The sequence below is a fragment of the Rhinatrema bivittatum genome, chromosome 5 (genome assembly GCF_901001135.1).
Source record: "Rhinatrema bivittatum chromosome 5, aRhiBiv1.1, whole genome shotgun sequence".
NCBI lineage: Eukaryota > Metazoa > Chordata > Amphibia > Gymnophiona > Rhinatrematidae > Rhinatrema > Rhinatrema bivittatum.
In genome coordinates, this window is record NC_042619.1 from 343,055,479 (window position 1) to 343,083,123 (window position 27,645).

Consider the following 27,645-nt stretch of genomic DNA (forward strand, 5'->3'; position numbering starts at 1 on the left):
GTTTATAGTAGCTTACTACACTCATATTTCCTCAGCAAAACTAAATTAATTCCTCCATTTTATTTGTTATTTTCATAGTCTTCTGGCAATTACTTAACGTTTGGATCATTCCGTTTGCAGAATATGACTGTGTGACATTAATTTCATCAATTCATAAATTGCTCTTTGCCCTTATTAAGATATAGGCTGTACAATTCTGAAAAAAATGGATAAATGTATAATTGATAACGGGGTTCAAATTGTTTCAATACCAGCAAAGGAATTATGGATCAATATTCATCAATCTGCAAATGTCCATGACACTATGGGGTAAATCTTTAAATGCCGGCACAAGTTACAAACAGGAGATAGGCATGTGGCCGGGCTTATTCAAAGGCTCGCGACCGCGTGGGTATCTCCCGGGCTGCGCCTGCACCACGGGCTTATTCAAAGGCTCGCGACCGCGTGGGTATCTCCCGGGACGCACGGAAGAGCTGGTTTTTAAAAACAAAGGAGCAGGGGCCAGCTCCAGAGAACAAGTAAGAATAGGGAAAAAAAACTTGTTAGAGGGGTTTTAGAGGTCGGGGAGGAGAGGGGAAAAGCAGGCAGGGTAGGAAGGGCTTTTAGGAGGTTCCCTCCCAGTCCGGTCCGATAAAGGAGAATTGGGGAAAGGCCCAGTCCGACCCCGCTTGCATTTTATAAAACGTTCCCCCTTGCACACATGCACGCACGGATATAAAATCGGGAGCACGTGTGCGCGAGTAGCTGATTTTATAACACGCACACGTCGGTGCTGGAAATACTAGAAGATATGTTCTTATCTTTATGTCCGTATAATCTTTCATACATTTTTAATGACAAAACGTGTTTTTTGCTCGTTTCCAAGACTGGGGAGGGGGGGGGGGGGGAATCAGCATCACTAATTTATTGATCAATATGTAATTATTAATGATAACAAATTCCAATTGGCTTAAATATTTTAAATGGCATAAAATCTTGGAATGTGAGCAAATATATTGAATTTTACTCAGTTCTTTTGTTTGTTACCCTGATATTTGTCATTTATTGGAGCGATGGACATTTCTGTTTTAATTTGATCATCCCAACATCTTATTTCATATGCATTAACTATCCTTTTATCTTAATTGTAAACTGTTTTGATAATGTATGATCATCCGTTACCATCCTAATCTTTTTTTTGCCTTTTCATGAAATGGCACATATGGCCAAAGTGAGAAAATGCTTCTTATAAGGTTTGAACAATGAAATTTATACAACTCTTTTATCATGTGTCATTGCAATTGCAAATGCCAAAAGCTCAGGACTGTTAGTACTGTCTGATGATAATTGGGTAGAAGTCTGTCTAACATTGCTACCACTGTGGCAAAGGTTTATTGCTCGAGGAGTGAATGCTTCGCTCAGATCTATCAGTGTATTCACAGTGGTCAAAGAATTTCATAATAAGGAAGTTAAACAAATGGAACACAAACTTCATTTGCCAAATGCAATGAACGAACTGACGAAAGCTGTAAAAGAAAAATGGGCCAGAGATACTGCCAGCAGTCCTGCTAAAACACTAACCTGAACCCGTTTGAAGTGGGCATCCCATGCAAATACCATCAGCTCTAGGCATAGACTTGATTGAATATGATTTGTTCTATAAATAAATAAATAAATTAACAAACTCAATGATTTCATATCACAACGTATTAACTAAAGCTATATCTAAGACCTCTCAACAGATCAGTGCTGTATTGCTAAGACCAGAAGCTGACATCGCACATAGAATACAACCCAGTGATGCTGCCTTGATCAGAAAAATTTTCAGGGAACTGCTCTTGAATCACACTGGGGAGAACCTCATCAAGTATTACTCTCCATACCTACAGCCATGAAAGTTAATGGAGGGTGAAAGTAAAAGGCAAGAGAGCTGGATCCATGCATCATATAAAGCTTGCACCCGAACACTAGGCTGAAAAGCAGACTGCATTAAGGATGAGAAGTAGGGGGACACATCCGCTATTGGACTTAAATGTACTAAAACTGTTATGATATATCCTAATGCTAACGTGTACAAAGTACTAGACCCACCTGCAATAAGACTATTACTTTGTATTCTGATGACTCAAGACTTTGAGTTCCTTTGACTTTCTTAATCCCAATGGACCTTCTTATATTTATTATTTAAATCAAAATCATTATTTTTTTCCAAATATTTTCTACCCTTCCAACAAGCAGCAGCTTGTCTAATTATAGTAGCACTAGGACTTCTAAGACTTCCTTTAGAGATTTGGAAAGAAACTAATGTACATAATTGTTCTTATTGCAATTATTTTGATCTCCTTTTTTATATTTTTTTTGCCGTGGCTGCCAATGTGAAATCAATCTCTGTCATAAGTGCCTCAAAATAAACTGTTTCTGAATGATGAATTCCCCACTGCCTGAAGCAAACTCTGGATGTCCCTCTGCAAACTTCTGTCAAGCATACTCATATTACCCTCCAATTCTCCCCTAAAAAAGAAGAATGTTACAAATAGATTTCAAGTAGATGCAAGGCCCAGCGCTTCCACTCCCATCATGGACCAAACTAAGATATGGGATGGAGGCCGATGGCTTTGGAGGTAAGTGTTGCGTTATGTTGTCATAAAGGAGCGGCGGCAGGCCCGTGCACGAATGCCGCAGGTAACCTGACACCAGCGATGGAGCCAGTGGGTGGGGATGACGATGGCCTGGCATAGCTTTAGGCCTCTCCGTGCTCCTGATTCCATGGCATTGACACGGGACGTGCGTCATTGGTGCGCCATCATGGTGGCACTGGCACTGTGGCTCCGGGGGCAAACGCTGCTGAGGGTGGGGGTGGAATCGGGGAGGGTCCCTGTGCTGCTGGGCTGAATCTGTGTGCTCATTGGGAAGAAGCCTGTAAAAAGGCGAAACATGTTGAGAGGATGAAGAGGATGTAAAAAGATCGGGAAGATGAAGAAAATATGAGAAAAATATAATTGTTGATACAAAGTGATCATGTGTCAGCTAATGAGAATATTTTTTCTGCTTGTGAAAAATTCATTTTGAAATAAGAATATTTGAAAGAATTTAATATACAAGATAAGAGGTTGGGGAGGTTTTTTAGTGGATACGTGTGTATGAAGGGAAGTGTGAATGGTATGAATGTATTGGGATTTTCAGGTCGGTATTCCTTGGGTGTGTGTTTTGAAAATTTTTTAGATAAAAGTGTTTGGGAAACATTTTCTCTGTAATATTAATAAAGATTATAATGTAATATATGTCACTATACGTTTTTTGTCTACTAAAGGTACAGCAGCCAGGCCTGGATTTATGATTTTGGAGCCCACTGACATTAAGTTTAGAAGTGCCCTTGGCTGGGGAGGGGGCAGAGTGAATGGGCAATTGAGGATTAAGGGGGGTATGTAAAAATTGAAAGCCTACATTAAGTATATAAACCATAAATAGCAACAAGGAAATATGAATTCTTGCTAGAAATGAGCAGACTGGCAATTTTAAAGAGAGAAAACCTATCAGCCGGATTTAAAAACCCCGGGACGCGAATAAGTGCCGGGGTCTCAAAAGGGGGCGGTGCAGGGGGTGGAGCGGGACAGGGGTCATTCCTCGCTGTCCCAGCTGCTGACGCTCTCAAGTTACTTCAGGTCGGGCCCTGACGTAACTTGCAAAATAAAAGGTAAAAACAATTTTAAAAAGGCTTTTAGAGAGGTAGGGGGAGGGAGGTTCCCTCCCAGTCTGCTTATTAATTGGAGGGGACTGGGAGGGAAACGGGGAAGGCCCTGATGCATCATCGCATGAAAGTGGCCAAGGTCAAACAACCCCCCCCCCCCTTGCACGCACTGCCCCTGATTTTATAACGTTTATTATAAAATTGTGCGTCCATTTTATTTATTTATTTAAGCTTTTTATATAGCGACAATCGTTTGGAACATCTTCTCGGTTTAGAGAAGGTAATGCAGCAACAGCTTTACAGTAAACATGGATCACTGGGGGATAATACAAGCGAATAACAAGGGATGGGTTAACAACTGATCGCGCTACCCCGCACGTCCATGTGCACACTCACACTGGCGTATGGCCATATTGCCGTATTGCAACATCATTATGGCAACACGATTCGAGTGCAGGAGGTTGTTCCCGGACCCCCGCTGGACTTTTGGCAAGTCCCTGGGGGTCCAGCGGGGGTCCGGGAGCGATCTCCTACGCTCGTGACGTCGGGGGACAGGAACCAAAATGGCGCCGGCACTACCTTTGCCCTGTCATATGACAGGGCAAAGGTAGTGCCGGCGCCATTTCTATCAATGCACCCGTGGCCCGAGAGTGGAAGATCACACCAGGACCCCCCCACTGGACCCCAGCTAATTTAAGACATTTTGGGGGGGGTTCGGGAGGGTGGGAGATTTATTTTAAAGGGTCGGGGTGGGTTTTAGGGTTGTTTTAGTGTGCCAGTTTTCCCGCCCTCCCGCCTTCCCCCGATTTACGATTTTTGACGATAAATCGGGGGAATTCCTATTATATATCGCCTCTAACGATTTTTGACGATTTAAAATATATCGGATGATATTTTAAATCATCAAAAAACGATTCACATCCCTAGAATGGGCTTCTACCTCCTGTGCCAGGAAGCTGCACAGATACGGGCATGGGCCCTTTCCCGCTCGATGTCCCTCAAAGCAACCTACTTGCAGGGAGTAGACGGTGTTGGAAGACAAGCTGAGTCACAATTTCCATCTGCACGAGTGGTCTCTCAACCCTGCGGTAGCAGGCATGATATTCCAACGCTGGTGTTACCCTCGCATAGACCTCTTTGCGTCGGTCCACAACCACAAAGTAGACAACTTCTGCTCTCTCATTCGCAGTCACCACTCACAACCAAGAGATGCCTTCGCCCTCTCATAGACCAGCGGTCTCCTTTATGCATACCCTTCACTTCCTCTCATTTCAAAGACTCTCATGAAGCTCCGGCAGGACAAGGGATTAATGATTCTGATAGCTTCTCACTGGCCACACCAGGTGTGGTTTCCAATCCTCCAGGACCTATCAGTACGCCGACACATTCCTCTGGGGAAGGATCCCCTTCTAATCACTCAGTGCGACACCCCAAACTCCAAGCTCTGTCTCTGACGGCCTGGATGTTGAAAGGTTAATACGCCAACCTTTTAACCTTTCAGAGTCGGTATCTCGTTGAAGGCTTCACGAAAGCCTTCAATGAGAGAAGGTCTTATCGCTCTAAATGGAAGAGGTTTACGGTCTGGTGCACTTCCATGTCCATAGACCCCTTCACTTGTTCCACTGCGAGGTTCCTGGACTATCTCTGGCACCTGTCAGGTAGGCCTAAAAACTTCCTCTATCAGGGTGCATGTTAGTGCAGTGTCTGCATACCATAAGGGTATAGGAAATGTCTCCATTTCAATGCAAACCTTAGTATCACGTTTCATGAGAGGCTTGCTCCATTTAAAACCTCCGCTGCACCCTCCTGCCCCTGCTTCTGACCTTAATGTGGTTTTGGGATGGCTCATGAAACCTTCGTTTGAGCTTCTCCACGCCTGTGATCTCCGCTATCTCACCTGGAAGGTACTTCTTGCGATCATGTCCGCTTGCAGAGTTAGTGAATTACAGGCATTAGTTACCTACCCGCCTTACACTAAAATTCTGCATGACAAGGTAGTGCTCTGCACTCACCCTAAATTTTTGCCGAAGGTAGTGTCGGAATTTCATATTAACCAATCTATTATCCTACCTACCTTTTTTCCCAGGCCCCATTCAAACCCAGGAGAACAGGCTCTGCATTCTTTGGACTGCAGTCGTGCTCGCTTTCTATCTGGACCGCACATCGACCCACAGGAAATCCACCCAATTGTTTCTTTTGATACCATCAAACTGGGAAATCCTGTGGGAAAGCAGACCCTCTCCTCCTGGTTGGCGGAATGCATCTCTTTTTGCTACCAGCAAGCAGGCATTGCGCTACAAGACCGTGTAAAAGCTCACTTGGTCAGGGTCATGGCGTCATCAGTAGTGCACCCCTGTTCGGTGCCGCTTGCTGATATTTGTAAGGCTGCTACCTGGAGTTCTCGCCACGCTTTCGTAGCCCATTATTGCTTAGATAAGGCTGGCAGACAGGATTCCATCTTGACAATCTATTCTACGCAACCTGTGTTCAATTTAACTTCCCAACATCCTTCCACAGACCCATTCAGGATGCCGCCCCAACCAAATTTCCACTCCTATTGTGCCTGTTGCACATCTTTGGATGCATTTGGTGCTTTGCTCGGGCATCCTCAGCTCGCTACTCACCCATATGTGAGGACAACCATCCTGCTTGTCCTGTGAGAAAGCAGAGTTGCTTACCTGTAACAGGTGTTCTCACAGGACAGCAGGATGGTAGTCCTCTCGAAACCCACCTGCCACCCCGCAGAGTTGGATTAGTTTACATTTTCTTATTTTATTTTTCGCACGCACTTTTACTATATTACCAGACTGATGAGGGACCCCTGCTGGATGCAGGGTGCTATGCTGGGCATGCCCAGTAGGTGCCAGTCAAAGTTCTAGAAACTTTGGCAAAAGTGATCCGTGATTGGGCTCCATCCTGTGATGTCACCCATATGTGAGGACTAACATCCTGCTGTCCTGTGAGAACACCTGTTACAGGTAAGCAACTCTGCTATATCCACTATGATGCCTAGATCTTTTTCCTGGGTGGTAGCTCCTAATATGGAACCTAACATCGTGTAACTACAGCAAGGGTTATTTTTCCCTATATGCAACACCTTGCACTTGTCCACATTAAATTTCTCCTGCCTTTTGGATGCCCAATCTTCCAGCCTCCCAAGCTCCTCCTGTAATGTATCACAGTCCGCCTGTGACAGAAAGGTATTGGAGCTGTTTTGTTTTGTTTAATAAGGAATGTGTTTTGTTTTTTTGTTTAATAAGGAATGTGTTTTGTTTTCATTCTCGCTCAGAAATGTCTGGAAGTGGTGAATATCCTGATTTTCCTTGTAAAGTGGAAGTGGTGGCTCCGTGACGATTCCCTTTGCAGGATGAGCAGGGACTGGGACCGGCGTCCCCCGGGGCGGGGCTGAGCGGCAGCGCCTTCCCCGCCGCGGCCAGCAGGGGGCAGCAGCGCCCGCCTCGGCCGCTGAATCCCCGGTGCCAGTCCGCCATGGTGACCCCGGGTGGGCAGCAGCAGCAGCGGCGCCGCCGCCTCCCGCTCCTCTGCCCCCGTTAATGGCCGCTTCCCCCCACGCTGAGTGCCGGCGGGGCGGAGAGACCGAGACCGGCGACCAGCAGGTAAGAGGCGGCGGCGGGGGATGGGGGAACAATGCCTGCCGGGCGGGACGGAGCTGGGCCGCGGGCGCTGCTTGGACCGGGACCGGGACCGGGACGGGGCTGGTGGGCGGAGCAGGCGCAGGGCTTTCTGCGGGTGATTATTCTGCTCTGCGGGCTCTGCAGCCTCCCGGGCTCCCCCGGTGCACTTCCTCCTGCTCTCCCCTCCCCCGATCGGTGGCCCCTCTGGAGGACCCTGGGCGGGGCCTCGTCCGGCGCTCCCCCCCCCCCCCCCCCTGCCATGGGGAGCCTCGGGGACATTTCGCCTTCTGGAGCTTGGAAGGATTTCGTGGGAAACTGGAGAACTCGTGAATCTGCTTCATTTGCTCTGAAGGAGAGAGGCTTTCCCCCCTGGTACTTTGGCCGGTGCTGCTCTCCTTCCCTGTCTCTTACTCCTGCAGATTTCACTTCTATGTGGCTGTAATGTGAAAACTATTATTATTATTCTTTTTCTGTTGAGCAGTCTGAAGTGTTTTTGACTTAACTCATTACATGAATCTGCCCAGGGTATCTGAGAGGAATTTTAAGTCCAGTTTTCTTTGTGGAAGTCTTGGGCTCAGCAGTTATTTGCTGTCGCTCTCTGTTTCTGGGTCAGAGATGCAGGTTAGGAGATGAAATCTATAGGTTATAGAAAAAGTTAAAGGGCAGATTTTCAAAAACTTGCACGCATTAAAAATGAGGGGTTACCTGCGTGGCTGGGCTTGCGCGCATCTTCAAAGGGGCCCGGCCACGCGTGTAACCCCCGTCACGTGCAGAAGTACCGGGCCCCGTTGAAGGGGGGCGCCGGGGGCGTGTTCTGGTCGGGGGGGCAGGCCGGGTCAGCGCCATTCATCGCTGTCCCGGAGCCTCACGCGCCGGCTGCCGGCACACACAACTTACCTCAGCTCGGGCCCTGAAGACAACAAGAAAAAGGTAGGACTTAGGGGTTGAGCTTAGGGTAGGGGGTAGTCTGCACCTTAATTGGCTCGGATTCTGAGGGAGCTGGGGAAGGCCGGGATGCGTCACCGCGTGGAGATCACATAATCCCCACCCCCCCTTGCGCATGCCACATGCGCGTGGCCCCCAGATTTCATAAAATGCGCGCACGTTATAAAAAACGGCGCATTTACGTGTACGCGCCGGAAAGCTCATGCACATGGATGCGTGCACTCTGCTTTGGTTTTATCCTTAATTTGTGGTTTATAAAAATGTAATTTTATTTAAACCTAGTGCCTTGTTCATGCTCATTTGGGGACCATGTTCTAAAAGTTTCTGCTCCATCTGAGATTAAATTTATAAGTACAGGAAAAGGGCATTTTCTAGGTTTAGCCTCCTCTTTATGCAACTGGCTCCCGGTCTTCAAATGATTTCCTTGCTTTCAGAAAAGTTACCAAAACTTGTTTAACCAAAGGCCAGATGAAATAATCATTAACGAGTTTACATTGCTGCTGCTGCTGCTGATGATGATGATTAGTGTATAAGGGCAGGGTGTTGAAGATGGAGGATTTTGATCTGTTTAGATGTTGATTATTTTTGTATTAATTTGATATTGGAGTTATTTTATTGTAAAGCTGTTTTTATATTTTTGTTGTAAACTTGCCTCGGATGTGGTTGTAATGAAAAGGTGGTTTAAATAAGAATCGACAATAGAAAAATTGGCATGAAATTGATATGATTCTAGGAAGCAATATACAGGAAGACCATTGCCTGGTAGGTATTCTAATCAGGCAATGCAAAACTTTGCTTTCCCAGTATACTTGCAGTAACATCTTTATTTGTGTGTTTTTATATACCGAAGTTTGGTACAAGCCTTCACTCCACTTGACAGATATAACAACTTCTTACATTAAAGGTCATAACATTGATATAATATATTAACAGATACACTTTAATATTAATCTTTACTAAAGGTAGTATGGTAACATGGTGACATCTTTAATCTCAATAGTAAAACATATATTGTTTTGACCTAAACTTTCATTTTTGTATTAGGTATAATTGGAGTAATCTATTGAACACCAAAAATAACATACAGGCCTACCCAGTACCGAGCGGTAGGAAGAGCTGCGTTAGTGCCTGCGGCATCCGCGGTTACCGCCCGCACAGTGCAGCTCACCTACCGCTCGATCCTGAACTCTAATTGCATGCAAATGTAAGCCGCGGCTAATAAGTGCCCGTGAAGCCTTAGGCCCGCGCAACCCATTTTACTGTATAGAGCGCCTATACAGGATCCTGGGTGCGTGGGACTAAGGCTTCACGCCACGCTGGTATCTGTCATTTCAAATGTCATTTGAAATGACAGATACCAGGAAGTCCGGACTGCCAGTTAAAAGTAAGTTGCTTCGCCGCTCAGTGTCTCTTCTCCCCCCTCCCGGAGCAGGGCGCGAAAAGCAGCCTTGCTCCGGGAGGGGGGAGAAGAGACACTGAGCGGCGAAGCGAAAAAAACCCCCAAAAGCGACTTACTTTTTTGCAGACATCAACAGGAACACCATCGTGGCTGCCCGTAGCTCCTCCCGACGAAGATGGCCGCCTGCACGGGGAAAGCGTGCAATTGGCCGCTGAAGACGTGACGTCACGTGGTCACGTCTTCAGCGGCCAATTGCACGCTTTCCCCCGTGCAGGCGGCCATCTTTGTCTTCGTCGGGAGGAGCTACGATCGCATGGGTTCCTGATGATGGCTTCAGAATAGTAAGTTTTGCAGGCGTCCAAAAGCGACTTACTTTTGGGATCTTGACAGATCCCAAAAGTAAGTCGCTTTTGGAAAAAATACAAAATTGCTTTTGGTTTTTTTTTTGCTTTGCCGCTGTGTCCCTCCTTCTCCCGGAGCAAGGCTGCTTTTCGCGCCCTGCTCAGAGAGGAGGGGGGACACAGCGGCGAAGCAAAAAAAACCCAAAATTGCTTTTGGTTTTTTTTTTGCTTCGCCGTTTTTTTTGCTTTGCCGTTGCAGTCTCCGTGGCAGCCCCAGTCCGGACATCGGAGGGGGGCTGCAACGTTTTTTTCGCTTTTTTTTTTTGGGCTTCGGGAGCATTGGAGAGGACTGGGGCTGCCACGGAGACCGGCACCCATGATCGCGGCGGGGGCAGGTGAGCGGGGGCTGGGGGAAAGCTTTCCACCTACCCTTACCCCTGCCTCTACCGCAGGGGTCAGGGTAGGCGGTAAGTTAGCAGGTTAAACGTGCAACAAAACGGCGCGGAAAGATAGCGATAGTCGGGGCGCGGGTTACGGGATGCTAGGGAATAGCTAATTCGCTCGTTTGCATGCAATATACATGCCGCGGGCGGAAGGGGTTGCCCGGGGAATTTAGGACGCGGTAGGAGTAGGTTAAAGGGGATTCGGGATCGCAGGAAGGGATAACGCGGCCGAAAACGGAGTAAAAAGCGGCATAGGAGCAGGGTAAACGCGGTCGCACTTTACAGGATAGACCTGATAGATGTGATGAAGGTTTAGCAAATGCATTAAAATCTTCATTGGCACTCCCATGAGATTAAAACCTTTACTCATTTCAGTGAAACTATCACAGATCTCTCAAAAATATCCTTGTTCCTGCTGCCGTAATTTACCCTCACAGTACTTTCATTCCATACTTTAAATGGCTCGCAATAAGTAGTTGATTTTCCATTTATTTATTTATTTGATTTATATTTTGCTTTTTGACACTTCAGAGCCGATTACATTGAGCTACATTGTAGGCATTTCCCTATCCCCTAGCATTCGGGTGTTTATTGGCCAGCTTGCTTTCTCTGATTTCTTGGCCTCCAGCATAAGCTGAACTCTGGCATTGGCCGTTCTGAGAGACTATAAGCCTTTTTCATGACAGGCGCATATAAATATGATTTAAGCCATCTTACTCTTATCAAGTTGTGCATCTAACACCCTCCACCCAGGTCTTCTAGCCCTCATTGACCAGAGCAGAATTTGGATCCTGGAATTGAATCGCTGGCACAAAAGTGTACCGTCACTAGGCTGTAGGGTTCATGTAGACCTTTTAAAGTAAGCTTTTTGTGCCTTTCAAAGAGAAAGGAAAGGTGTCTGAAAGAATGATTTCAAAGCCTCTTTATTAAAAGCAAGATGTTCTGTTTGTTTACAGCCTGCTGCCACCTCAATACTGACTAAGATATCCAAATATAGTGTTGGATGATTTCCAGCTAGGATTTGCAGTGTCTTGACCTGTGGTTCCCAGAGTTTCATCTTCCCACCTGGGAAGCATGCAAATCCAAATGAAAACCTTCCTCTTTCTTTTGTCTTCAAAGGGGAAGGGAGCACCTTTGTGCTATATTACCAAACTCCCATGTAACAGTACTAACCTCATCCTTTAGCTTCCTACCTGTTTGTTAATACCTTTGTGCTATATTACCAAACTCCCATGCACCAGTACTAACCCCATCCTTTAGCATCCTACCTGTTTAATACCTTTGTGCTATATTACCAAACTCCCATGCAACAGTACTAACCTCATCCTTTAGCTTCCTACCTGTTTGTTATTACCTTTGTGCTATATTACCAAACTCCCATGCAACAGTACTAACCTCGCTTTTATAATCATATCAAACAACTCCTAATTTTTATCCTTGGTCTCACAATTCCAAATCATTAAATATTTGAGCATGCTACACCAATACCTCTTAATCCAGATGTAACCTCAGTTTTTGAAGTCTTCACTCCTATAGAAATAACTGCCAGTTCTTATTTACTTAACCCTATTCTGTAGACGTAAACTTTTCATGACGACTGTAATCTGTAAGCACCTGTATTTATTATAAGAATTTGTATTTACTATTTATATTTATTATTTAGCTATTAACATTGTTCTGTTACCACTTGGTACTATATCTCTCCTTTACCTCAAACTCTATGTTCCTACTAAGTTAGCCATGTTATTTATATCCAATCGTTGGATGTAATTGTATATTTGTTTAATTGTTCAATCTGTTTGATGTAATTTTCTGTTCCTTGTTCTGTGTAAACCGAAGTGGTATGCACTAGTGCATGAACTCCGGTATATAAAAGCCTTTAAATAAATAAATAAATAAATAAATCCTTTAGCTTCCTACCTGTTTGTTATTACCTTTGTGCTATATCACCAAACTCCCATGCACCAGTACTAACCTCATCCTTTAGCTTCCTACCTGTTTGTTATTACCCTTGTGCTATATTACCAAACTCCCATGCAACAGTACTAACCTCATCCTTTAGCTTCCTACCTGTTTGTTATTACCTTTGTGCTATATCACCAAACTCCCATGCACCAGTACTAACCTCATCCTTTAGCTTCCTACCTGTTTGTTAATACCTTTGTGCTATATTACCAAACTCCCATGCACCAGTACTAACCTCATCCTTTAGCTTCCTACCTGTTTGTTATTACCTTTGTGCTATATTACCAAACTCCCGTGCACCAGTACTAACCTCATCCTTTAGCTTCCTACCTGTTTGTTAATACCTTTGTGCTATATTACCAAACTCCCATGCAACAGTACTAACCTCATCCTTTAGCTTCCTACCTGTTTGTTATTACCTTTGTGCTATATTACCAAACTCCCATGCAACAGTACTAACCTCATCCTTTAGCTTCCTACCTGTTTAATACCTTTGTGCTATATTACCAAACTCCCATGCACCAGTACTAACCTCATCCTTTAGCTTCCTACCTGTTTGTTATTACCTTTGTGCTATATTACCAAACTCCCGTGCACCAGTACTAACCTCATCCTTTAGCTTCCTACCTGTTTGTTAATACCTTTGTGCTATATTACCAAACTCCCGTGTAACAGTACTAACCTCATCCTTTAGCTTCCTACCTGTTTGTTAATACCTTTGTGCTATATTACCAAGCTCCCGTGCAACAGTACTAACCTCATCCTTTAGCTTCCTACCTGTTTGTTATTACCTTTGTGCTATATTACCAAACTCCCATGCACCAGTACTAACCTCATCCTTTAGCTTCCTACCTGTTTGTTAATACCTTTGTGCTATATTACCAAACTCCCGTGTAACAGTACTAACCTCATCCTTTAGCTTCCTACCTGTTTGTTAATACCTTTGTGCTATATTACCAAACTCCCATGCAACAGTACTAACCCCATCCTTTAGCATCCTACCTGTTTGTTATTACCAAACTTCCATGCAACAGTACTAACCTCGTCCTTTAGCTTCCTACCTGTTTGTTATTACCTTTGTGCTATATTACCAAACTCCCATGCAACAGTACTAACCCCATCCTTTAGCATCCTACCTGTTTGTTATTACCTTTGTGCTATATTACCAAACTTCCATGCAACAGTACTAACCTCGTCCTTTAGCTTCCTACCTGTTTGTTATTACCTTTGTGCTATATTACCAAACTCCCATGCACCAGTACTAACCCCATCCTTTAGCATCCTACCTGTTTGTTAATACCTTTGTGCTATATTACCAAACTCCCATGCAACAGTACTAACCACATCCTTTAGCTTCCTACCTGTTTGTTATTACCTTTGTGCTATATTACCAAACTCCCATGCAACAGTACTAACCTCATCCTTTAGCTTCCTACCTGTTTGTTATTACCTTTGTGCTATATTACCAAACTCCCATGCAACAGCAATAACCTCATCCTTTAGCTTCCTACCTGTTTGTTATTACTTTTGATCTTATTCCTTGATCATCTTTGCGTTCTCATTTCATATATTTCATTTCTAGTTTAAACACTTTTTATTGAGCAATGAATAAACCAATACAAATCAACCTGCCCGGGAGGCTGTTACTCTTAGCCCCCCGTAGCCTTCTTACAAACAATTGGCTCTTTTATAAAGGTCCTTCCCCACCCTGCCTTGTCAGATCCCCTCCCTCCCCACAAGTGAGTTCAATCATAAATGCCATAATTGTCGTGGAGGTCGATCACAGCGTGGTCCACTCGCAATACAGGCTCGATCAATCTGTTAGCAAGGAATGGGATTCCCCAGAAGCATTAAGGATTGGTAGTGATTGGATATACACCATCCAAGTCCGCACAAATCTGCGTCGGGAAAGAGGAGAAACACGCGACGCCAAAAGTTCCATCTGTAGTATGTTATGAAAGTTATTCCACCACATCCAATAAGTTGGCATCACAGAGCCCTTCCAGTGTAACAAAATTTAGTTTTTTCCCCACATAACACGCCTTCTGAATAAGGAGCCGTGTTTCCGCCCTTTTAATCTGAGTGGAGTTCGGGAATCCAAATAACAAGGTGGCGTACGAGAGGGGAACAGCGAGTCCCAGCAGCTTCTCCAAATATTGTACCACCACTGTCCAAAAACGGTGAATACGCGGGCATCCCCAGAGAGAGTGCGATAGAGTGCACTCATCTGCAAAGCACTTAGCATATTGACTGGTTTCTCGCAGGTTGGCCTGAAAAAGAAAACTGAGGGAAAGATATGCTCTCCACAAGATTTTATATTGCATTTCTCTATAGTAAAAATTACTCGTCACCTTTGAAATTTGTTTAAAGCAAGAACGGATCATTGTCTCGGAAATCTGGAAGGTGCCGTCGCTGTTCCACCTTGTAACCAGCCGCCCCCAATCTTTCCCGGAAAGTAATTGACTTAAACCTCTATGTGCTTCAGCTAGAGAAAAGGCCATTGAAAGTAGTGGAATGTGAAAATTTATAAATACAAGAAAGAGGTAATATAAAATAAATACAATGAACAAGTTGTGTACTTAGAAAAAAACAAACAACGAGAAAGCAAATACATTTTACTTGTTGACAATGAAGCAATGTCGATCTTTCTGCAATGTTGAGTAATCTGAATGCCAGGCACCAGTCCACACCAGTTTGTAGAGAGCACAGATCCAATCTGAACTAAGCACAAAAGGAGAGACTCAAAGCAGTGATTTATATAGCCTGCTGGCAGGATTATGACATCACATCATGTCATGTTGGGGGTGCAAAATTCAGTTTCAAAATATAATTTTTCAAATAAATGTTCCCCATATTCCATTTGACGGGATGTTTGAGTCGACATGCACGCGTGATGCAGTATGGATGTCCGAGGCAATAAAATGGGTAGTGATACGGATGCTCTTTTGGAACACTGCGTGCTTTTTTGGCTTCTTTTTCATTTTGGTTTCATTAGAATACTGCATCGAGCACCCAGGAGAGGCGGATGTGCGAGGGTTGGAAAAAAGGGCGCCCATTTTGGATGCATGTTTTTCTGCTCACGATATATTGCATCAGCCTGAAGGTTTGGATGTTTCCAAATCTTTAGTAAATAGTTCTTCAAAGTCACAAATGGTAGTATTTATTTATTTATTTATTTAGTCAGTTTTATATACCGATGTTTGGTGTTGACCTTCCCATCGGTTTACAGTTGAAAGTAATTAATCTTTCAATACTGCAAATCCAAAAACAAGCACTGACTTTGCAAAACATGAGGTTTCGAAACCTTGCTTGTTCTTTCTTCTGGGATCCTCTCAGTCCTTTTCCTTGGGCTTAAGGCTCCCTTTTCGATACCTGATTCTTTGAAGCTTGAGTCTTTCTTCTCTTCTACCTATTTTCTCCCCTCTGGACTCCTTTGAATTCCTGGATCATGCACCAACTGGGTAGCTCTCACTTATATTCCTTTATTTCTTTTCCACACAGCTGGGCCTCAGCACAGGCTCCTGGCACTCGTGTCTCACCTCTGCTTATAGATCTTTGCTCTTAAAACGCAGTTCTCAGGGTCTTCTCTTCCCCAAAGAGGAACAGACCAGAAGGAGAGATTTACTTCTTCTGAGTGGGGGTCACTCCAGTGCATGGAGAAAATCAGGCAGACTAGCACGGGGTCTTTCTGTGTGGCTCTTTAATACCCGCTGTTGGACTCCGGAGAAAGAGGAACCTTTACTTCCTTCCCTATTTCCACACAAAGCAGAATATTCTTGGGCTTCTCTGATCAACACACTGGACTATATTGTGGCCACCACTACAGGGGGATGCCATATCAAATCATTCAGTCCACTCATTATTCTAACATCCTCCAATGGCAGGCTTATAGACCTTAATGAAGGGACGATGGGGCCTCTTTTGTAGTTAGAAAAGTATAGGAAGGAGAGAGAAAACAAACCAAAATGAGCCAAAAAAACAAAACCAAACAAACAAAAAAAACCAAATCAAAATAAACCTGTGTAAAAAAAAATAAAAAGCAAGACAGAAAAAAGTAGATGAAACAAAGTGAAAATGAAAGAAATCTGAAGTATGGATAAAACAAAAGCAAGAAAACAAAGTTCCCCCACATGGCAGAAGAAATAAAGGACTTCTGATGTTATGCCCTCCTCTTATGCCCCACCCCATTCAGCCATGGTTATTGGTGCAGAAGAGATCTGGCCTTCCTCCTTCTCCTCTGCCTCAGATTTTAAAAAGGGCATTGGCAGATCTCTCATGCAAATGAATAAATTTTGTGAGAGGTCTGCTGGTGCTGTTTCTCAAATTGTCAACAGAAAGATGTGAGTGAGCCCAGCTTTCCTGTCCTGATGGAGTCTGATATCGGAGACCTTCTGGAGGGGGAGGGTCACATTCAGGCTGAGAGGTCCCTTTTTTTTGTTGCTGGGAAGATTTGCAATTTTCTTTCTATATATATATATATATATATATATATATATATATATATATATATATATATATATATATGCACCTTCCTTCCAAAAAAGAGCAAACTGATTTACAATTTAAACCCATATACAGCATGTACATAAAATCAACATTATAGATTCACATACTTGGACAGTTTAATTGCTGCTCATATAGTCAGTCTGCTCATAAACGCCATTGGATGGAGCCAAGTTTTTGTTAGAATGCGTAAAGGCTCAGGCATCATGTTCTATAGATTGGGGCCTGCTATTGAAATCGCTCTCTCCTGCTCCTCACTAAGCTGGGCATTAGGTATAGATGGAATATTCAAAAGACCTTTGCTGGTTGTAATGCTCTTTGTAGAACGTAGAAATAGAAATTGTGATGCCCCAAGCCGCACAGTATCTGTGTCAGACCAGATTTTATGGATTAACGTAAGAGCTTTATATTGTATGCAGAACTGTACTGATAACCAATGTAAAGAACGCGATACGGATGTAATATGATTGCATTTCTTTGTTCCTGTTGAGTTCTGAAGCATTTGTAAAGATCTTGACGAATTAGCTGTAAGAGCTAGGAATAAAAAAAAATTACAGTAATCAATATTTGCAAATATCAGTGTCTGTGTGAAAATCATCCGGTTCTAAGAGCAGTTTTAGCTATCTTAGAATGTGATATCCTTGTTTAATAACTGAGCGAATCTTTTGTCTAATATCACTCCTAAGTCGCGTACTGAATTCGCCATTGCAATTACCTTCCGATCAAAGTTAAATTCCATTGTTTGCTCAATACTGGTTTTTCTGGTCAGATGGATTATTTCTGTTTTTTCAGTGTTTAGGTAGAGCCTATTGTACACTTAACTATTTTTGTATTGCTGTGAGGTAGATGATCAAGCATTTTAGAGAATGTAATAATGAATTTTTAAATTGGGATCCAAAACTGTAGAATTTCAGTGTAAATAGGGAAATTGAGTCCAAGCCCAGCTAGCAGCTTACTTAGTGGTAACAAGTAGATGTTAAATAAGGTCGGCGATAAGGCAAAACCTTGTGGGACCCTGATTTTGAATGGCCTCCAGGAGGAGGTGCTATTTTCAATTTTTACCTGAAAGGATCTATCATACAGGTAAGATGTTAGCCAATTCAGCGCCTGCCCACAATATTCTGCTATTAATTTGATCTTAATAGAAGGATGATATGATTGATTTTATCAGATGCTGAGGGAAGATCCAACAGCACAAGAATGTGCCAAATGATAGAAATTGAGAGGGGTAGCGTATCTTGGAATGAATTTTAAAAAAACCAGATTAGTTTGGATATAAAATCTGATAGTTGTTGGAGCACCACTTCCTCCATAATTTTAGCAAGGAGAGGTAGGGATTAAATTGGTCTATAGATCTATATATCTTACGTCTTTCAGGGAGATGGATAGGTATCAGGACTCTGGGGAAGGGAGTGGGAATATCTCATTCTAACTGGAATTTCAAGCTACAGCACGGCTACAAAATATTTAACACCAGATCTAAGCAAGACCATCTTGGGGTACACATTAAGACCGTTTTGGTAATGTTTGCTAGGTTACAGGTGTTTGAGGATGTCCACATGATTAGCACTATAGATTTTATTCTTACATTTTTATTTTTTCTAGTAAAATACTGCTTGTAATTACTGTATATATGTGTATAAGTCGATCTCATGTGTGAGGGTAATTTTTTGGCCCTAAAATCAAAATTTATCTGTCACCCATGGATAAGTTGAGGGTAAGACCTAGGGGGCTTATGCAATGGTGAAATTATACTAAAACAAACTGATAACTTAAGAAAATCGCTTTTATTTATTTTTTCAAAGCACAATAAATTGTCTCATAAGAAACATTATAAAGGTGGATAAAGGTGAACCGGTAGATGTAGTATACTTGGATATTCAGAAGGCGTTTGATAAAGTTCCTCATGAGAGGCTTCTAGGAAAAGTAAAAAGTCATGGAAAAAGCGGCGATGTCCTTTCGTGGATTACAAACTACCTAAAAGACAGGAAACAGAGAGTAGGATTAAATGGACAATTTTATCAGTGGGCAGTGGAGTGTCGCAGGGATCTGTATTGGGACCCTTACTTTTCAATATATTTATAAATGATCTGGAAAGAAATACGATGAGTGAGGTAATCAAATTTGCAGTTGATACAAAATTGTTCAGAGTAATTAAATCATAAGCAGATTGTGATAAATTGCAGGAAGACCTTGTGAGACTGGAAAATTGGGCATCCAAATGGCAGATGAAATTTAATGTGGATAAGTGCAACGTGATGCATATAGGGAAAAATAACCCATGCTATAGTTACACAATGTTAGGTTCCATATTAGGTGCTACAACCCAAGAAAGAGATTTAGTTGTCATAGTGGATAACACATTGAAATCGTCGGTTCAGTGTGCTGCGGCAGTCAAAAAAGCAGACAGAATGTTGGGAATTATTAGAAAGGGAATGGTGAATAAAACAGAAAATGTCAATAACGCTCTGTATCGCTCCATGGTGAGACCACACCTTGAATAGTGGGGTAGATTTTATAATTTAGCGCGAACGCGTACTTTTATTCGCGCACCAGGCACGAACAAGAGTATGCGGGATTTCAATAGATACGCGCGTAGCCATTAAAATCTGGGATCGGCGTGCGCAAGGCTGCCAATTTTGGGCAGCCTACGCGGCTGAGCCACGCAGCCTGCCTCCGTTCCCTCCGAGGCCGCTCCGAAATCGGAGCGGCCTTGGAGGGAACTTTCTTTTGCCCACCCCCCCGGCCCTATCTAACCCCCCCTACCTTTATCACTGGATTTACGTCTGCCAGAGGCAGACGTAAATCTGCGCGTGCCAGCGGGCTGCTGGCGCGCCATCACCCGACCCGGGGGCTGTTCCGGAGGGCGCGGCCATTCCCCTGGAATGCCCCCGGGCCGAAACCATGCCCGTGGCGCCGCCCCCGAAACGTCGAGTCACCCGCGCCATGCCCCCGAAACGCTGCGTCACGACCTCCATGCCCCCTGACACGCCCCCCCGGCATGCCTCTTCATGCAAACCCCGGGACTTACGCGCGTCCCGGTGTTTGTGCGTGCCGCCGAGCCTATGCAAAATAGGCTCGGCGCGTGCAAGGGGGGTTTGGGGTAGGTTTTCGGGGGGTATGCGTGTATCCCTTTGAAAATCTACCCCACTGTGTACAATTCTGGTCGCCGCATCTCAAAAAAGATATAGTTGCAATGGAGAAGGTACAGAGAAGGGCAACCAAAATGATAAAGGGAGTGGAACAGCTCCCCTATGAGGAAAGACTAAAGAGGTTAGGACTTTTCATCTTGGAGAAGAGATGGCTGAGGGGGGATATGATAGAGGTTTAGAACAGGTAGATGTGAATCTGTTATTTACTCTTTTAGATAATGGAAGGACTAGGGGGCACTCAATGAAGTTAGCATATGGCACATTTATAACTAATTGGAGAAAGTTCTTTTTCACTCGGCGCACAAGTTATTTATTTATTTGTTTGTTTATGTATTTATTTATTTAGGGTTTTTATCTACCCACATTCGTAGGTACATCATGCCGGTTTACATAGAACAGTATTAACATGAAGGAGAGTTACATAAAACTAGAACATTAATAAAAGAGGGAATAACAAGAGGTAGAGTAATAGCAATCAGGTAACAGTATGATAACAATGGCATAAATAAAACAGAGAAACAGTAGAGATTTTACAAAAAAACAATAGAAAGGGCATTAAACAGTAAGTAGATTAATGGGGTAAGGGTAAGCTTGTTTAAAGAGCCAGGTTTTGAGTTTTTTCTTGAATTTGTTTGCACTGTTCTTGTCGGAGATCGGGTGGCATGGAATTCCAAGCTGACGGACCTGCAATAGATAGTGCCTGTTCTTTTGTGGTGGTAAGGTGGGTAAGCTTGGGTGAAGTTATGGATAGAGTGCCTTAAAGGAATTTCCAGTAGATTTGCTGGGGGTGTGAAATTGTATGGAGTTATTTAGCCAGTGCCTGCTCTGGTTGTGTAGGGTTTTGTGTATGATGGAGAGAGTTTTGTATATGATGCGGTAGGAGATGGGGAGCCAGTGCAGATCTCCGAGGATGGGGGTGATATGATCATTTTTGCGGATATTTGTGAGTATTCTAGCAGCAGAGTTTTGTAGCATTTGTAGAGGTTTAATAGAGGCTTTGGGGAAACCGAGAAGTAGGGCGTTGCAGTAATCTGTTTTGGATTGTGGCTTGCAATACAGTGCGGAAATCGTTGAGGTGAAGGAATGGTCTAAGCTTCTTTAGGGTGTTTAGTTTAAAGTAGCATTCTTTCATCATTGTGCTGATGAATCTTTTAAAGTTAAGGTGGTTATCTGTGGTAACACCAAGGTCACGTACATGCTGTGAGAAGGTGATTGCTTGGGGCAGAGCCCTTATGGGGTTGTGGGATGGCGAGATGATAATGAGTTCTGTCTTGGAGGTGTTGAGGGCCAGGTTTAGGTTGGTGAGGAGGCTGTTAATCGATGAGAGAGCGTTTTCCCAGGTTTTTAGGGTATTGGCTAAGGAGTCTGTGATGGGGATAAGGATCTGGATGTCATCCGCATAAATAAAGTGGGTAAGGCCTAGTTTGGAGAGGAGTTGGCAGAGTGGTAGCAGATAGATGTTGAAGAGGGTAGAGGAGAGGGCAAAGCCTTGAGGTACGCCCCTGGCAGGTTGGATTGGTTTAGATTCCTTGTCGTCTATTCTAACCTTATAGAGTCTGTTATTTAGATATGATTCAAACCAGAGGAGGGGGGGGGGGGGTTCCAGAAATGCCAATTTCCTTGAGGCGGGTTAATAGGATGTTGTGATTAACAGTGTCAAAGGCTGAGGATATGTCGAGAAGGGCAAGTAAGTATGATTGGCCTTTGTCACATTAATAGCCACCTCTTATAATGTTATTATATATATATATATAATTATCTGATCTTCATTTTCCTTCTTACTCCTAGTTATTGATTCCCTGTTACATGTAACTGCTTTTCTGCACCATTGTTCAAATTGTAAAGTTTATTGCACCCCTCTTTCTTGTGAACCAGCATGATGGGACTACCGTCTTGAATGTTGGTATATAAAAAAACTTAAATAAATAAATAAACCGTTTAGAATGACAATTAAACTCTGGAATTTGTTGCCAGAGGATGTGGTTAGTGCAGTTAGTATAGCTGTGTTTAAAAAAGATTGGATAAGTTCTTGGAGGAGAAGTCCAATACCTGCTATTAATTAAGTTGATTTAGAAAATAGCCAATGTTATTACTAGCAACGGTAACATGAAATAGACTTAGTTTTTGGGTCCTTGCCAGGTTCTTATAGCCTGGATTGGCCACTGTTGGAAACATGATGCTGGACTTCATGGACCCTTGGTCTGACCCAGTATCCATCCATTGTTTCCACAAATGCCGCAATTAGTCCTTGAAAGGCTTGTTGAAACAGACATCTAACGGCTGGAGCATTGATGTCAGACCTCCTGGAATCACTACTAATGTGATCGCTGTTTTCTTTGCATCGTCCTTCACATCCTCTGTTATACATGCATGGAACATATCATATACCAATAGTGATGGTCATTTTCTTATCTCTGTGTCTGGTTGCCTACCCACCATTTTGTTCCCTCCTCATCCAGCCTTTATGATTTATTTATTTCTTTATTTAGAAACTTTTAATGTACCGATACTCGATAAATATCTTATCATACCGGTTTACAGTAAAACAAGGGAGAACCAACGATATAGGAGAAAAAAGTTACATAAAACAGGGTGATGAATTCAGGACAACTGTAAGAAATGGATATAGCTTAACATAGCGCTACTATAGAGTAGAAAACTAGCAAAGTAAAATAGTGACTAGGTTAACGACTTGGTATGAGATCAACAAACTTTCAAACAAACAAACCTAATTGTGGATTTGTGGAATGTTCAGTCAGGGAAGGCTTGTTTTAAAAGCCAAGTTTTCAGTTTCTTTCTGAAGGACAAAGGGCATTGTTCCTGGCGAAGCTCTGGTGGTAATGAGTTCCAGTGAGAGGGTCCGGCAGTAGACAAGGCCCGTTTCCGAATGGAGGAGTAAAGTGAGGCTTTAATAGGGGGTGCGTGAAGCAATCCTTTATATGCTGTTCTGATTGGTCTTGTAGATGCGTGCAGGTTGAGTGGGATTTTGAGTTGGAGTGTGGAATGCCGGTAGATGTTTTTATGGATAATGGTCAGAGCCTTAAACAGTATTCTAAAGTTGATGGGGAGCCAGTGTAAATTTTTGAGTAAAGGTGTGATATGCTCTCTTCTCCTCGAATTGGTTAGGATCCTGGCCGCCGCATTTTGAAACATCTGTAATGGTTTTGTTGTGGAGGCAGGAAGGCCTAGGAGTAATGCGTTACAATAATCAATTTTTGAAAACAGTATGGCCTGAAGGACTGATCGGTAATAATGAAGGTGTAGGAGGGGTCTAAGCTGTTTTAAAACATGTAACTTGTAGAAGCATTCTTTAGTGGTAGTGTTTATGAACTTTTTGAAGTTCATGCGGGAGTCTAGAGTAGCTCCAAGGTCTCTCACATGGTTTACTGGAGGAGTGAAGTGGTTGTTGAAAAGAGGGTTGGAATCATTGGGTGAGATGAGGATCTCCGTTTTTGAAGTGTTGAGGACAAGGTTGAGGCTAGAGAGGAGATTGATGGATTGATCGGATGATTGATGAGGCTAGAGAGGAGATGGATTGATAGGATGAAGGTTGAGGCTAGAGAGGAGAAGATTGGTTCGCTACATTCCCATTATGGACGCTTTGTTCTTTGTATCCCTTGTGTTCACTGTAATCCTAACTTTAGTTTTATGTAAACCGACGCAATATGTACTAACACATGAACATCTGTATATAAAAGCCTATAAATAAATAAATAAGATTGATGGATTGATAGGATGAGTGATGGATTGATAGGATGAACCTGAACAGTTATTCCTGCTGGAAGTTTTAGGTTCTTCAGCATAGTTTTCCTCTTGAATATTACCACCGGACACAGTTTTGTGCCATCTGCCAGGCAAGACAGGACCACCATGAAATACGTCTTTTCATGACCGGTTGCTTTTCCACGTATGGTCTTCTCACCAACACAAGTTACTGTGCGATTGCTAGGCATATCAAATGTCATGGCGCTTCATCCATATTACCAATGTTATTCATATCGAAATGATTCTTTATTTTCTGCTGAATAATGAATTTGTGGAATGAACAGATGTTTTCATCAAGCTCTTTAGGCAGTTTCTGTGAAATCTTTGTGTGCTGACGAAGGCACAATCCATATCTGTTCATGAGTCGCGAACACCAACCAGACAGTGCTGTGAATTCTTTCAGACTTTCGGTCACTGATATTTTTCTTCTTTTGCCTTTTGAAGGGCACAAATCCTAATGCGCGAGAGAATCACAATGTAGCCATTCTGTCTGCATTCCATTATCCAGTCATTCAAATCCTTTTCCATTCCTTCAAAAGGCACAATTTTGAAATGTAAGGTTTTCTTTGACTTTGGCATTTCTAGGAACATTTTTTTCTCCATCGTCTGACAAGTTTTTCACTAATGTCAAATTCTCTTGCAGCTAAATAATTATTGGCCTCCTTTGCATGTTCTATAACCTTCAGTTTCAGAGATGCGGTGCAAATTGCTCTTCTCTTTCTTCTCAATGCTCATTTTCATGAGGTTAAGATGTCTTTACTCTAATGGCTGTCCCTGCTGTCAGAATCCTTCCCTTCCTCCCTCATGTCTGTACCTCCGGTTCGAATCCTCCCCCCCCCTCCCAATTTTTTAACTCACCCGCTGCTATCTTGACAATGACAGCACTTGCACTTGCTCAGGAACATCCTTCCTCCTCCCCTGCGGTGTCCCAGTGTAGCGGTAGGACAGTTTCTCTCCCCAAAACTCCTCCGGATCCCTTGGCTCCAACTCTCACTGCTGCTATGAGGACTGCGGTAAAAGTGCGTTCGCTCATGCGTGTCGTCCTTCCTCCCCCGCGGAGTCCCAGTGGCGCGCGTTGAACAACGTGGTTCTAAAGTGCCACTCAGGGAGGACGTGCCTGCGTGACTGCGAGTGCAGTCGTTGTCCTCATAGCAGTGGGTGAGCCAAAGGGATTGGGAGGAGGAGGAGCGTGCAAACGATTCAAACATGTATCTTACATTACAATACCGGCATTAATGTGGACTGACCCGTGGATAAGACAACCTCGATTTTAAGGATCAATTTTTGGGGTAAAATATTTCAACTTATACGCGAGTATATACGGCACGTTTGTGAGAACGTTAATTGTGTGCCTGTTGAGCTTATGTTAAATCAAATGTTGGGCTTTCACTTCTAGAGATCAAAATTAGGATCTGATTTAGATAAGATGTGAATCAAGTTTGCTTTGTTTCACGTCGATCTTTAGCAAGTTTTGTTAGTAGGAATGGTAGAATTGCATATTTATTGTGGCAGTTTGAGCTAAGTCCTTTTTGGGGGGTGGAAGAGGGTGTGCTGGTATCTTTTTCCTATTGTTTGAGCTTCCAGCCCTTTTAGAACCCGGCTAGCCATGAAGGAGGGTCTGAAACTGTGGGGACTTTGTGCCTTTCTTGTGGTTATTCTGGCTTTTAGCATTGTTTCTACTTCCGCTCCCGTCGTGGAAGTAGAACTCTGAATAAGTAAGCCTTTCATACAGTTATTGGGCATTAGCTGACACCTGCCATCCTCGGGGCCAGAGGTTTCACGTTACAAAATGTGAAGACGTTAAATTCAGAAACTTAGATCTTGTAAACATGGAGCCATCTTTTATGTAATTACTTTTTATGATGTTTTTTTTTTCCAGTAAATGTATTTTCTCTGATTTTCTGCTTCAGACTTTTTTTTATCAGTGTGTAAAATCTGAAAGTCACTCATATTCAGAGCTGTCAGTGTTTCTTGCTGGTGTGTTCTCTGTACTCTTCCATGGCTGACTCTAGACCCGGGACTTTATTTACCATGCTGTGCGCATTACTATTCATAGCTTTCCAGATGTTGTCTCTCTTTTTTCCCATTTGCATGCAAGTATTTAATGTTGTACTTACTTGAGGGCTTCTGGCAGCAAGTCTCAAGCAAGGATCTAATAGATGCCAGTTTTTCTGAAGGATTCTAAAATGACTCCTGTTTTATTGTCTGTTATAATCTTGAATTACTATCAGTTCTCTTTCTGCCGCGTCTGTTACATATTGGGTCAGATAATCACAGAAGAAGTGTTTCCTTGTTTTTAGCACGCTCGGCTCTTTCTTCAAGAAATCTAATTGTACCGTTCACCTTTGTCTTTGGTTTCTGTGCACATTTGAAAGCTGACTCGTGGGAATATCTCACTTTATAGCTCCGGACACCCATGAAGGTGGTGTCTTATGATTCTGCGTTTTGACCTGTGTTCACTTTGGTCCTTAAAACAATTATTGCGGTTGCGGGGAAAATAAAGAAAATAACCTTCCCTGCCTTTTGTGCTCTTGACTGCAGTTTGTGCCGTCCTCCTCTTTGGCATGGATTCCTTGTCGGTTTAATTTTAGAGCAGAAGGGAAACATTGGTAAATGATTTCTTTTATTAAGCTGGAGGTGTATTGATTGGGGGTGAGATCAGGATTCATTGCTTTTTCTTCCTGAATTGGCTTTGCTGATATGAAACTTATGGACACAAGAAAAGTGTTGCTTACTATCTGACATTTTTTAAGATTAAGGAACCCTTCTTGTTGCAGAGATGAAAATGAAGTTTGTTACTTGAAAATTATTGGAAAGATTTTCACATTTATAGTGCAATAGATGCATAGAAAAAGGGAGCATTGGAAGGGAACAAAAAATGTCCTGTAGTGCAGTGGATTTCAGGTAGGAGCACTTGAAAGCCTTTTGGAGGGTTCCCAGTCCTCCGCCAGTGCTGCAGGAGAGGGTTCCCAGTCCTCCCCAGTGCTGCAGGAGAGGGTTCCCAGTCCTCCGCCAGTGCTGCAGGAGAGGGTTCCCACACTGCAGGTACAAGCACCTGTCACTGCCTCAGGAAGAGTCAGGCACCCACCTCTCTGATTTCTGGATCACCTGTGCTATCCTTTAGCCTCATGACAGCCGAAGAGCTGGCAAATCCGTAGGGAACTTCGTTTTCAGTTTTTATTATTCCTCCTCCTTCATGGGAATTTATCAGGCTTTATTATGATGAGGAGGAATTCAGTTGAAAAAATGACTCCTTGTTTTCCAGCTAAATATAGGAGTTTCTTTTGGTGGACAGAAGGCAGGACAATAAAACATTTAACAGATTCTCCCACCCACCCAGCAGGATCCCTATCCCCTGCCTAGCATGGCCCTCTCCACCCTGCTGAGAATCTCCCTCCTCCCTCCCCTGCCTAGCATGGCCTTCTCCACCCTGCTGAGAATCTCCCTCCTCCCTCCCCCCCCCCCCCCCCCCCATTAGAACAGCATTCATCCTTACTGGTGGTGGCTCTTGGCTTCTCCTCTCTTTACTGAGGCTCCCGCGCTCTGCATCGCTGCACCTCTGCTTCTGCGCAGGTGGACAGGGCCTGCTTGAAATGCATTCATTGCACCACTTTTGGCTGCTTGGGGTTGGGGGTTGGGGGGTGAGAAGGTGAGACATGAAACAGTCCATGAGCGGCACTGGAGGGTGGGGGTGAGACTCGAAACATAAGCAATGCATTCTGGCCCTCCCTGGCTTTCAGCAGCGGCAGCTCTGGAGCAGCTCTTTAAGCAGCCTAAAGTTAGGGTGAATATCGGTTTAAACCTATTGGCACCTATGGAAGTATCTGGGA

The 27,645-nt window shown here is 43.5% G+C and overlaps 1 protein-coding gene across 3 annotated transcripts in view; it reads left to right on the forward strand.

Moving 5' to 3' along the window:
- The first annotated feature begins 7,101 nt into the window (after positions 1–7,101).
- The window catches only part of FARP1 (FERM, ARH/RhoGEF and pleckstrin domain protein 1), a 400,646-nt gene continuing 380,102 nt past the window's right edge, over positions 7,102–27,645 (forward strand). For all 3 annotated transcript variants that reach the window (XM_029604480.1, XM_029604479.1, XM_029604481.1), the window contains exon 1: positions 7,102–7,284. The gene's annotated coding sequence lies outside the window, so the exon portion shown is untranslated. The remainder of the gene's footprint in view (positions 7,285–27,645) is intronic.